This window comes from Adiantum capillus-veneris, chromosome 11, assembly GCF_014529385.1.
Source record: "Adiantum capillus-veneris isolate H3 chromosome 11, ASM1452938v2, whole genome shotgun sequence".
Taxonomy (NCBI): Eukaryota; Viridiplantae; Streptophyta; class Polypodiopsida; order Polypodiales; family Pteridaceae; genus Adiantum; species Adiantum capillus-veneris.
The window spans coordinates 86,467,470-86,481,977 of NC_140941.1; positions in this window are offsets into that span (position 1 = coordinate 86,467,470).

The window sequence follows — 14,508 nt, forward strand, 5'->3', positions numbered from 1 at the left end:
TAGAATATTGGTTAAGTTAGCAGACCGGCCACAGTAGGGATCCAAAGGAGGGAAAATAGGGATCCAAAGGGGGGGCCATCTGCAAAAGAGCCATGTGAAACAATGGGCTAAAAAGACCCTAAGGTTCAGCCCATTAAGACTTCCAAAATGCTAAGGTTCCAAAATTCAAAGGTTGTGTCCAAAGGTCAACCTTAGGGAAAATTGGATGCTTAGTGTGTGCCCAAAAAGTCTTTCTACATCCCTACATGGGAGGGGGCGAGCCCCAAAGCTAGGGGATGAGAGAGAAAGCCACACACACACACACAGGCTCCCTTTACACAAAGGGAATGAGGGACACATGTCAGCTCCCTAGGCCAGATGCCCACAAGGTGTGCCCAATTCCTATTGGAAGACCCTTGAAGTGGACCAATGAGAATTAGGCTAGAGTAAATCTAGTTTAATTAATTTAAAAACATTCAATAAAAGAAACCAATAAGAATTAAGTGTCCTAGAAGACTATTGGGCAGTCTCCCAAGGGGTCCAATGAGCATTCAGGAGCCCCATGGCTTGCCTGATTCCTATTGGCCAGGAGGCAAAGGGGTCCAATGAGAGTTTAGTTTAATTATTTAATTATCTAAAGCTCTCACAAAAGGGGAAAGGGGGACACATGTCAGAAAGCTATCACTTATGCTGCTTAATCCCTATTGGCTTGACCTGGGGAGGTCCAATGAGGCAAAAGCCAGACTAACTTAGCAGCTAGGGCTCGCCCAAGAGAGAGGGGGGGCTGATTTTTGCTTGGCATTGACACACACACTCTCACACTTGACCATGTGTGAAGGGAAAATACTCTATCTCCTCCCAAGCTTTAATGGAGAGCTCATCACCTACTCCAAGCTTGTGAGATAGAAGCCTACATCAACACTCTCTTGGCATGTGGATGCAAATCCAACCAAGAGCCAAGCTTCAATGCATGCTCATCTTCTCTACCAAGCTAATTACTAAGCTAAGCTATGCTAATATGAGTGATTATGTGAGGAGATGTACTTCTTTCTCGTAAGATACTTCTTTTTCCTCTCAATCTACTCTCATACCCTGCTAGCTCTCACCATCTTCGAAGGTGTGTGAGGTCTTGGGTCTGAGAACGGGGATAATTCAAGTTGTGTTTGATTAAGTGTTTTGCTTGGTGTATGAAGCTTCCATCTTCATTGCACTAGCTAGTCTTGAAGGAACACAAAGAATTGTATTGTACAATGTCTCTCTTGATGGGAGAAACCATAATACAAAGCCTTTTGGAGGGGGGACCGGCTCCATGCAAATCCGGTCCTCAACTGTTGTCAATAGCTTAATTGCTCTCTCTTTTGAAAGTATTGTCGATGCTATCTAACTAGGTGTTATGCTTTTTGTTGCTCTCTCCACCCAAGCACTCTTGTAATTCTTCTTAGGAATCTATTCTAATGAAATGCCCACTATGTTCATGCTAATTTCCGCTACAAATAAGATTTTAGGCCATTAAATGTTACATTGGTATCAGAGCTCAAGGTTTCTCTTTTCTTGCTCAAGAAGGGAGGTCCTCAAGCTAGCTACAAATGGTTGGTATTATTAATTGCCTGTGAGTAAGTAGAATAGGGATTTTTCAGCCTTGCAGTGCGCCTGCCTTTGTGCAGTTAACGGGGCATCACCGTCGAGAGCTATGGTCTTAATAGTGGAGTCCTACGGGGCTTGCCTACGGCTTAACCACTATTGAGCTATTAGAAGCTTGACAGGAGCCAGTGCTGTTTTGGTGTCGAAAGACCCTCTCTTCTATTCCTTGCAATTAATGGTATTCGAGCCGCGGGTACAGTAACTTGAGTGCTTTTTCTAAAGGGGTAAAGAGGAGTAGCAACTAGGGCTTGAAGTGCCAAAGTACACCTAAAAAGTTTACACCTAAAAGTTGTTAGAATGGCTGACAATATTAAAGAGAGTGAATTTAATGTTGATAACTTTGATTTTGCTCATGAGCAAGCTACTAATGATGCTTCAATGCTTGTTAATTATCTTGTTTCTAGGCTTCAACAAGCCATGGGCAATCCATCTCTCCAAAGTGAAGTGCAACGGCAGCTCCATGCTCACGGGATTCTCCAAGCTCATCACCATGACGAGAGAATACCTAGGAAGCCTCCTTGTGAGACTACCAAAAGAGGTCTCTCTCCGATTCGGGAAGAAGAAGAGAATCCATATGAAGGGCTCAAGAACTTACTTCTTGATGATGCATCTCCTTCCCAAAGGAGAACTCAAGAGCCTCCACCGAAGGAACGAGAAAGAAGCGAGTCTCCCACCACCTCGACGGAGATGGCTCCACGAAGACGGCGGGCTAAACGCTCTCCATCACCACCAAAGCGGAGAAGACCATCACACTCTTCTCCACGCCATAATTCAAAGAGGGATGATAAAAAGCAAGAGAAGAAAAAGGCGAGAAAGAGGACACCCTCTTCTCCATCTTCTTCATCCTCTTCCTCTTATGAAAGCTATGGTGAAGACGACAAAGATCAAGACAAGAAAAAGGCGAGAAAGAGGTCACCCTCTTCTCCACCTTCTTCAAATTCTTCATCTTCTGAAGAAAGTGATGGTGCAACTTTTGAACCATCAAAAAGAAGAGGCCATAGGAAATCCTATGCCTCATGGAAGAGGTCGTCCAAGCTGAAGAAATTCAAAGAGGGAGGGAAGAGCATCTCTTTCCTTACCTATGATGGCACCTTCGGTGCTACAGACAAAGTTTTGGCCTTTATCCAGCAATTCGATGCGGCGTTTGGAGATGAGGGCTTCACGGAGTCCTCTAAGCTACGCCATGTAGCTATGCACTTTCAAAAGTCCGCCAGACAATGGTGGTCTAGCCTACGAGCCAACAGTGAAGCTCCACGAACATGGAAGGCTTTAAGAGCTTCCATTATGAAGCAGTTTTTGGCCACCGATGCCAAAGACAAAGTACTCACCGAATGGCGAAGCTTAAAGCTCTCTCCCAATGAATCCATCCACAAATATGTAGACAAGTTTTGGGACCTACAACTCAAAGCCACTGTCTTCAAAAAGTTGGATTTTGGAGAGCAAAAGCAACAATTTTGTGCGGGCTTAACCGAAGAAATGGCGGAGTATGTCAACTCCCAAAGGCCACGTACCATATCGGCGGTAATACACCATACTATGGTGGCCTCGCGAATCAATTTCCAAACGGGGGGTAAAAGAAATAATAAGCCCCCGGAAAACAAGGGTTCCAATGAGCCTAAGGGGAAGGACAACGTCCAAAAGTCTCCTAAGGGCAATCCCAACAAAGCTAAAGAGAAGGGAGTTTACAAAGGAAAGAATAAACTCTCTCCTGAAGAGCTTGAGCGTTATCGTAAAGATAACCGGTGTTTCAATTGCGGCGAACAAGGGCATGCGTACCGCGCTTGTCCCCAAAAGAACAACCGCCAAGATCCTCCTAGAGCTTCTTTGGTTGAAATCCAAGAGGAGGAGATTCATCAAACTCACCACAAAGGATCTCCTCTATGCCATGCTTGGGGAAAGGTAAGAGAACATGATGTTTTTATTCTCTTTGACCCTGGTTCTACTCACAATTTCATATCTATGGAGTTAGCCACCAAGCTAGGCATACAATCCTACGAGATGGGAGATATTCTACCCGCAGACAGTGCCTTCAAGGGGCAAGAAGCTTCAGTCACTCCCTTAATCGGGAAATTGAGGCTTCATGTTCAAGGCTATGTGGACAAAGAGGACTTCTTTATCTCTCCTCTCAAGCATGAGGATGTAATCCTAGGGGCACCATGGTTTGACCGTCTGGCTGCCCATGTTAAATTTCCTGAAAGGAGAATCTCCTTTAAGTTCAGGGAAAAGGACATGTATATAGATGCTAGGGAGATGGGTAACACCATTCCCATTGTACATACACCAGCTTTCAACAAGTCAATAAAGAGCTCTATTTCCGTGTACATGATTTTTGTTAAAGATTCTCAAAATGAACCTAATGCTTTAGCAAAAGAAAATAAAAGCAACCAAAAGGAATTAGAGTTATCCAATTTTCTCAAGGGGTTTCAAGATGTCTTTATTGACGACATCCCTTGTGAGCTACCTCCTAAACGAGGTAATGACGACCATGCAATTGAACTTCTTCCAGGAAGTTCACCGCCTAACAAACCTCCTTATAGAGTTTCTCAAGCTCAACAAGAGGAGATTATGCGGCAAGTGCATGAGTTAGTTGAGAAGGGCATGGTTAGGCCTAGCTCATCTCCATTTTTCTCACCTGTGCTATTAGTGCAAAAGAAAGACGGCACATATCGTATGTGTGTCGACTATAGAGCACTAAATAGGATCACTATCAAAAATAGGTTTCCCGTTCCACGGGTAGAAGACCTATTTGATAAGCTACAAGGATCGACCTACTTCAGTAGGATTGACCTAAAAAGTGGCTATCATCAAATAAGGATAGTTGATCAAGACATTGTAAAGACCGCATTTCGTACTACATTTGGTCTTTACGAATACATTGTCATACCTTTTGGCTTGACTAATGCACCAGCCACATTTAACCGCTTGATGGAGAAGCTGTTCAGACCTCATCGAACCTTCACCGGAGTGTTCTTTGATGATATTATCATCTACTCTAATTCATTAGAGGAACACAAGCAACACCTCCATGTAATATTTCAAGTTTTAAGAGAGAATAAACTTTATGTTAATCGAAAGAAAAGTGAATTTTTCTTGCAAGAGATTCAATATTTAGGTCACATTATCTCTCAAGATGGAATCCAAATGGATCCATCCAAGTTAGAGGTAATAAAAGGATGGCCTAAACCAAGGAATCTTCATGAATTAAGAAGCTTTATAGGTATGTGTGCATACTATAGACGCTTCATAGAAAAGTTCTCACAAATTGCGGGACCATTACATGACCTAACAAAGAAAAATGTTAGGTATACGTGGTCTGCTAAGGAGAACAATGCTTTCGAAAAGCTTAAAGAAAAGCTTATCTCTCAACCTGTGCTTACACTACTGGATCTCTCAAAACCATTTGAGGTCCAATGTGATGCTTGTGGTATTGCCTTGGGGCTGTTTTGCTCCAAGAAGGGCACGCCATAGGCTATGAGAGTCGAAGGCTCGACCCTGTTGAGCAAGCTCTAGGCATATACGAAAAAGAACTCCTTGCAGTTCTACATGCCTTAGACTCATGGAAGCACTATTTATTGGGGACTCCTTTCATTCTGCGAACGGATCACCAAAGTCTTAAGTACTTCATGACGCAGACCAAGCTCTCCGACAAACAAATGAGGTGGGCAAATTTCCTTTCGCAATTTCATTTTCATATTGCTCACATTGCTGGCAAGCATAATCAAGTAGCCGATGCACTCTCAAGACGACCGAGAGTGAATGCGGTTTCCATAGCAACTCACAATGATCTATCTTCAATGATAGATGAGTATGCTATTGATCCCGATTTTAGAGATGTGATTTCAGCCCTTGCATTAGGGAAGAAATAAGAACCATTTACTTTACAAGATGGTTATCTTCTCTATGGAAATAGACTATGCGTTACTAACTCACTACGTGAGAAAGTAATGTATGAATCTCATGCTCCCCCATATGCGGGGCATAGAGGGATTCAGTCTACCCTAAAGGGAATTGAAACATATTTCTATTGGCCTACCATGAAAGTGAACATACATGAGTATGTTTCCAAATGTGTGGTATGTCAAAAGACAAAATTTGATAGAGGGAAGCAACTTGGATTGCTTCAACCCTTGCCAATCCCTAATTCACCGTGGGAGAGCATATCCATGGATTTTATCTTTGGATTGCCTAAGTCTATCCATGGGAATACGGGAATATGGACGATAGTAGACAGGTTCAGTAAACAAGCTCATTTTATACCTGTCAAAAAGACTATCAAAGCCCATCAAATGGCAACCCTCTTCATTTCACAAATTTTCAAGTACCATGGCTTGCCAATGTCCATAGTGTCGGATAGAGATCCTAGAATGACCAGTAATTTCTGGAAGGGTCTCTTTGAGAATTTAGGAACAAGGCTAAACTTCTCTTCGGCCTATCATCCACAAACTGATGGCCAAAGTGAAATAGCTAACCTAACTATTCTCGATCTACTAAAAGCCTATGTAACGGAAGTAGATCAAAGATCCCAATGGGAGAAGTACTTACCCTTAGTAGAGTATGCTTACAATAACACTGTACATACTTCTACAGGAAAAGCACCTTTCGAGGTAATTGAGGGAAGATCAAAAAGTCCCTTGCTACTTAAGGTACATGGGAAGATCTTCGCTGCAGATGAGTATAGCCGAGACCTACAAGAATCTTTCCAAAAGATTAAGGATGTTATCTCTATCTCACAGCAAAGGCAAAAGGCTGCTGCTGACAAGCACAGAAGAGCCCAAGCCTTTAAAGAAAACGATTGGGTCTTGTTAAAGTTTCCCAAGGCTCGATTAAGGCACACGACGGGCAAGAATCCTACGGGCCACCAAAAGTACTATGCTAAACTAGCAAAAAGGTACTATGGTCCCTTCCAGATTCTTAGGCCAATCAATGAGATGGCCTATCAACTTAAGTTGCCCAATCATTGGCTCATACACAATGCTTTTCATGTGAGCCTCTTGAAGCCTTACAAAGGAGAGCCACCTCAAGAACCAACTATTGAAGACCCACCGGAGATCGAGGACCACGAGGAGGTGCTGCAGCCCGAGTCCATTCTCCGACATGAAGACAAGGTATTAAGAGGCGGTAAGACTATCCGACGATATCTTATTAAGTTTAAGAATTATCCTTTTGAAGATGCTAGATGGATGCAAGGCATACAATTAAAGGATAACCTAAACCTTGTCAATGCTTACAATGTTTCCCAAGAGTAAGCAAATGTACAAAATGATAAAAATGAACAAAATTTTTTTGTCTTATAAGACTCTCTTTTTCTTTATTTGTGCACAAAAATGAAGTAGTATGCATGCTTAGATCAAGTTTGCGGAGACGACGTCTCCCGAACACCAAGTAGAGCTTGTCACTCTACTATGGAAGACTGATAGGACTAATGTGCAGACATGCTTGCGGCAGCCTCAGGCTCTCAAGCACCAAATGGACTAGTCATCCATTATGGAATGATGTCGTAGGGTAACATAGGGATCCTCTACCCGCTAAGAAAAGGACTCATGCATATGCTTTATCTTCTCTACACCATAGTCGAGGACGACTATGATTTCAAGAGAGAGGTAATGTCATAATAATCAATATCTAATTCTCCTAAATGATTTTCTCATATTAAACTGATCATTTAATGTGGGGAAGTGCCAAGGGAGAAAAAGCTAGAATATTGGTTAAGTTAGCAGACCGGCCACAGTAGGGATCCAAAGGAGGGAAAATAGGGATCCAAAGGGGGGGCCATCTGCAAAAGAGCCATGTGAAACAATGGGCTAAAAAGACCCTAAGGTTCAGCCCATTAAGACTTCCAAAATGCTAAGGTTCCAAAATTCAAAGGTTGTGTCCAAAGGTCAACCTTAGGGAAAATTGGATGCTTAGTGTGTGCCCAAAAAGTCTTTCTACATCCCTACATGGGAGGGGGCGAGCCCCAAAGCTAGGGGATGAGAGAGAAAGCCACACACACACACACAGGCTCCCTTTACACAAAGGGAATGAGGGACACATGTCAGCTCCCTAGGCCAGATGCCCACAAGGTGTGCCCAATTCCTATTGGAAGACCCTTGAAGTGGACCAATGAGAATTAGGCTAGAGTAAATCTAGTTTAATTAATTTAAAAACATTCAATAAAAGAAACCAATAAGAATTAAGTGTCCTAGAAGACTATTGGGCAGTCTCCCAAGGGGTCCAATGAGCATTCAGGAGCCCCATGGCTTGCCTGATTCCTATTGGCCAGGAGGCAAAGGGGTCCAATGAGAGTTTAGTTTAATTATTTAATTATCTAAAGCTCTCACAAAAGGGGAAAGGGGGACACATGTCAGAAAGCTATCACTTATGCTGCTTAATCCCTATTGGCTTGACCTGGGGAGGTCCAATGAGGCAAAAGCCAGACTAACTTAGCAGCTAGGGCTCGCCCAAGAGAGAGGGGGGGCTGATTTTTGCTTGGCATTGACACACACACTCTCACACTTGACCATGTGTGAAGGGAAAATACTCTATCTCCTCCCAAGCTTTAATGGAGAGCTCATCACCTACTCCAAGCTTGTGAGATAGAAGCCTACATCAACACTCTCTTGGCATGTGGATGCAAATCCAACCAAGAGCCAAGCTTCAATGCATGCTCATCTTCTCTACCAAGCTAATTACTAAGCTAAGCTATGCTAATATGAGTGATTATGTGAGGAGATGTACTTCTTTCTCGTAAGATACTTCTTTTTCCTCTCAATCTACTCTCATACCCTGCTAGCTCTCACCATCTTCGAAGGTGTGTGAGGTCTTGGGTCTGAGAACGGGGATAATTCAAGTTGTGTTTGATTAAGTGTTTTGCTTGGTGTATGAAGCTTCCATCTTCATTGCACTAGCTAGTCTTGAAGGAACACAAAGAATTGTATTGTACAATGTCTCTCTTGATGGGAGAAACCATAATACAAAGCCTTTTGGAGGGGGGACCGGCTCCATGCAAATCCGGTCCTCAACTGTTGTCAATAGCTTAATTGCTCTCTCTTTTGAAAGTATTGTCGATGCTATCTAACTAGGTGTTATGCTTTTTGTTGCTCTCTCCACCCAAGCACTCTTGTAATTCTTCTTAGGAATCTATTCTAATGAAATGCCCACTATGTTCATGCTAATTTCCGCTACAAATAAGATTTTAGGCCATTAAATGTTACATATTAATGGGAGTGAAATCACTTCAATTACAAGCTTTTACATTAATACATCAAAAAAACCAATGTTTTTGCACAAAAATCTCTTCTCTTTTCTGAAAAACCAACCTTTTCATTGATTACAAAAACATATTGATTGGGAAAGGTATATATAAGATTCATATATTTGTGAAGGTGACTAAGATTCTAGTTGTTATTCAGCGAGATGTTGTCTGCATTGTTGTAGAGACATATTTGTAGATCAATTGATTCTCTAGCAGCAACATTAGAGTCTAGTGCCTCCCATTCTCCCTTTGTCAGCTTCCATCTTATGTAGTGAAAGAAAATTGACAAGCTTTGCTTTGCAATATGGCATCTGCACAACACATTCTCAGCAACTATAGATCACTTGGTTGTATCTCCGTGGTGGCTAACCACCTTAGTCTTCCATCCAACTGCAAGGAAGTTATTGATCATACATTGTTGGTGTCCTGTGGACACTCTACATTCTCAAAAGATAAACACAAACACATGAAGTGACATAAACCAAGTTAGGAAAGCTTTGTGGAACCATAGGTGCACTTCATTGTTGAATGCACATCGGCCTCCATTCTCCTTTTGGTTCATGTGATCAAGGCACTATCTGGCTTAGGCCATTCCACCTTTGCAAGTTTGGTGGATGAACTAGAGAAAGATTACCATACACAGTTTGCCTAGGTGTTACATAAGTATGGTTATTAAAAAAAAAATTCATGTGAGACAAGCTCCACAGATGGGCAACTAGCATAGAGCAGCTTGCCAAGGTCAACGTGGATGGACTCAAAAGTTCCTGTGAAGGACTCTATTGGCTCCCACTCTACAAAATTGGATGGGAAAACATCTGCAAACATGAACAAGCAATGAAAAACTTATAGACATCAAAGCAATATATACCACAAAAATAAAAAATACACAATCTAAAAATCTGACAGAGGAGTGAAATTACAGTTTGCAAGAAACCTCAATGGAGCCATTGTTGTCTCTAGCTTTAGTTGTGAAGCAACATACACATGTTGCACCTTTGCAAGTCGCTTATCGTCATGGGTTTTCTTGAACTCCATGATCCTTCCCTTCCAATGGTGTGCTCAAGAAGCCATGTGTCTCCTTGAGACCTTGTGTGCATCTCTTGAGCTGGTTGCATTGTCACCCACATCAATCATTTGAACTCCATCGTCACCCAACATCCATTGTCGTCTTGTATATTGCTCCATGAAATAGAGTCAATGACACTCCTAGGTCGTTGAGTACATGATGATGCCATGGGGAATAGTGGTTCAACTTGCAGAAAAACACTTATGATTAGGAATTGCACATCCATGTTCTCAATTGTATACAGAGCAAGATTCTTGATGGTACACAAAGATGAAGGATGACACTTATTGCTATATTGCTCCACCTGCTTTTGCTGGCTTAATGGGGAAGATAATGTTGCAAAGCTTGAGAAATAAATAGATCCTCTGTAGAGAGCTTAATGGAGAAGCAATAGGAAACCTATTGAGGAAAGAAAGAATGATGATCTAGCAGAAGGATATGCTCCAGATCTTCAGTTTTAGGTAGAGGTGTTTAGTGAGGCTCATGGAGAAGTATTGAGAGGGTATTGTGTGATATTGGACTTTGTGGGGGGGAAATGTTGTGATTGAGTAAGACCCCAAAAGGTCATCTAGTGGAAATAATATCCCTAGGAAAGCTTCTATTGTTGGGATAAAGGCCATAACATTCTTGGGATTTCATGGAAAGCTGGGTAGGGGTTCATCTAAAGTCCATTACAACCAATGGAAGTCTCTACACAATGTTGTGAAGGACCGTGGAGTTGGAGGTAGAGCAAGAAATGAAAAGGCAGAAGTGTGGTAAGCCTTTAATGCAATATTTTCTTACTATGATAAAAGTCCTTGTCGAAAGAATGACCTCTCCAATTTTAAGAAAGAGTTGAATAGATTCAAGAAATCTATGACAAGTGCTTGGAGCTCAGAGCACTTCACACACTACATGGTAATAATTATGAATTTTGACTCTACCAATTTCCTTCAATACTTGCATAAGTTGCTACTAGAGCTCAAGCTAAGAAAACCACTAGAGAACCTGAGAATGGAAAGTTAGCGACTGAAATGGTTAGTCCAGGACCGCGGAGTCAGAAAAACACATGGAAAGCTAGAAAAGCACGCATGAAGTTGAGAAAAGAACGTGAAGACGCTATTTTAGCTGAGGAACTAAAGCGAACGAAAGATAGATTAGAAAAACTTGAGAGTCAAAACGGGAAACGAGAGATGAGCCCGGAAAGAACGAAACAAAAGAGTATCAAAGAAACAACGAGATTAAGCTCAGGGGGATCAGTGCTAGTTGACAAAGTACACGAACCATTGGATGCACTGATGAAAGCTTACGAAGCTAGGTTAAAGAACAACCAAACACAAAAACAGAGGTGGATGACATACCCAAACGCGGAATTGGAAAAGCAGAGACTTGAAATGTGCCAGAGAATGATCGAGACTGCACAAGCCTTATTAGAACCACCAAGAGAAACAATGAATGGTGGAACGGAAAACCCAATTCAGCAGGAGACTATCATTTCACGGGTAGCTGAAAAGACTCCCAGTGCACAAAAGCCTGAAAATACACACAAGGATGACCGCATAGTGTTGAACACAACCGATCAGGAGATAGAGAGTTTTCATCCAGTCATACAGAGGTCTTACGAAAGAGATGAGGATTACAATGAATTTTGGAAACAAGTGAGAGAGGCAAACTTTGCAAACGAGCTAAGTTGCCAAGCTAATTAGACAAATTGGGAAAAGGACATCAGGAACCCTCCCATAGTGGAATTTGAGGCAGGATCTCAAGTGGACTTGGATCTGCAATCTTATTGGGGAGATGGGGGCTCTGTGAGAACAATGGAGAGCAAACCTCACTCACTGAATACCTTACCTTCATACTTAGGAGAGTATGAAGCAAAATCTGAGACTAGAGCACTTCCCTCACGAAGAATCTCATCAGAAAAAGTCATGGACTCGCAAGGATTGATAGAGATCTTGTCAACACCAGTGACATGCACTATCACTCTAGTTGAGCTTTTGAGGCTAAGACCACATATGTGGACCACTGTAGGAAAATGCTTGGAGAAATTTGGGATAAAAGACCCAACATCGAGACTGCAAGAGGGTATACAAGAGCTGAGTAAACCACAAAAGAACGCTAAGCCTGTACCCTTAAACAAGGTCGGAGAGTATTGCGAAGGTGAAGAGGGGAATACAACCTTACCAGTTGAATTCCAAGGAGTGAACACGATGGCAATACTAGACAACGGAGCTGGGGTAGCCATTGCTACAAAAGAAATCTGGAAAAAATGGGGGAAACCAGCAATAAGGAAGACTAGGTTGAAACTCCAATTAGCAGATGGACACATGGAGAAACCTATGGGGTTATTAGAGAAAGTCGTAGTGACTTCTTGCGACATTGAATACGAACATACTTTTGCTATAGTCGATTTTGGCAAGGAGAATAACTATGATATCATATTGGGAAGACCATTCATGAGACAGTTGAAAATGGTCCAAGATTGGGGCTACGATCACATATACCTGAGAAATATGGAAACCACTACACGTGTGAACCTGAAAGACCATAGCTACAAAGATGTGAACTGAACACCGGTAGAGGAGTTTGATTCAGCTACTTTGGCGGGATCCGAATTTCCAGCTTGGTTAGGTAAACCCAAGGAGTTATGGATGTGTGGAGCTTCGAAATGTGGAAGTCTGAGGCGAGAAGAATGTGTTTTAGAAAGGGCTATCGAAGACGAAGCTTATATAGGAGAACCCTTTCCAGAGGACACGCTTGAACCATTAGAATGGACACACATTCTAGCAACCCTAGATGTTTGTGCAATTCCGGATGGTCCCACAACGAAATTTTGCGACAAGGACGGGTACGACGTGGTTCCGTACTTCATGTTGAGAACTATACTTGAAAAAGAAACTGATAGAATAGATGACCTGGAAAAGCTAGATGAGCTTCGCCTAAAAGCAGTAGCTTCTATCTACGCTCAAAAAAGGCGACAAAAGGAATTTTTTGATAAGCATGTGCGGACTAAAGAGTTTAAGGTTGGGGACTATGTCCTAGTTTACACTCTGAAACAACATGCTAAGAATCTTAAAAAGCGAGGGATGGGACCTCTGGTGATTAAAGATCTATCACCAAGTGGAGCCGTCAAGCTTGCTACATTAGACGGAGAAGAAATGCCCAATTGGATTAGTGGATGCAGAGTGAAAAAGTATCTTTTGCCGCTAACCCAAGACATGCTTCTCAAAATACATCAAGAAGAGCTGCGTGTCCACAAAAAGAAAAAGATTGTGGAGGAAGCACAAGCCGAGGCGAAGGAAAGAATGGAGAAAAGAAGACTACTGCATCAGAAACAGCGCAATGAAGGAGCAATACGAATAAACGCAGTCAGTATAACAGAAATGGATAATGACAAAGAAGAACCCATCATTGAATGCAAAGTAGGAACCAACCAAATCAAAGCTAGAGCACTATTGGATTCAGGAGCTCAAGCTAACCTACTTTCACTCAGTTTGTATAGACAATTGACAAATGACACTAAACTACAAACTGCCAAGCAAGAGTTAAAGAGTTACTCTGAGAATTCAATCAAAACTGTCGGATGCACAGGTTTACATATACAGATTAACCAATATGTGTATCCTCATATGTTTTACGTGGTTGAAGACCAAGCTACACAACATCCATTAATGCTAGGACAACCATGGCAGAAGCAATACAATGCAATGATTGACTGGAGTTCTAATTCAGTGCTTATCAAATACGAAGGTGAAAGTCAATCAGTTAAGTTCACCAAAGGAGAAGAGCCAACTCCAAAGGACGAATCCAAAGACAAAGATAAACAACAACTAGAGAAAAAGAAGAAGCAATGGCAACCAAAAGTTTCTATACAACCGGATTACTCTTCGACGAGGAATTCTCAACAGTGGATAAGGAAGACAAGCAATAATATAACAACTCAACCTTGGGAAAAAACGGAGTCAAAGTTGGTATGGAGACCAAAAAAGGTTGTGCGAGAGAACACAAAGGTGGAAAACAGAGTCTTCAATACCAGACAACAGAGTGATTCCAGACAATCAAGGACAGTGAAACAGATATGGATTCCAAAGAAGTTCATGATGGCACAAAGCTATAGCAAGAAAATTTGGATCCCAAAGATTTGTAAACAGGAACTCCCTTCAGTACAATCAACGGAAACTCCTAGGTATTTCAAGTCGAGGAAATCAACACAAATAACAAAGCAGGTTTGGGTCGCAAAGAGTTTGTGGCAAGCACAAGTGAAGCAGAAGCAGATTTGGATTGTAAAAAAGAACAACAAAGTAAAGAAGAATCCATCTACTGATCTACTACCGAAGTGCCAAAACCAACCCAAAACCCGACCACCAATCCTTCAATCAAACAAAGAGCAGCTTTATTGGAAAGACTGTTGTATCATCGCTCTACAATTGCATTGGGAACTTATGACCACAACAACTACAATGCTTCGCCCACAGACACTTCATAGTCGTCCGGGAGGACTCAGACTAGAAGGGGGGGAAGTATACAGGTATACAGGAGTTACAAAGCAGCTACAAGCGCCAAAAACAAAGAAAAACAAAAAATATATTACAAGGGCAGTGTCTTACAT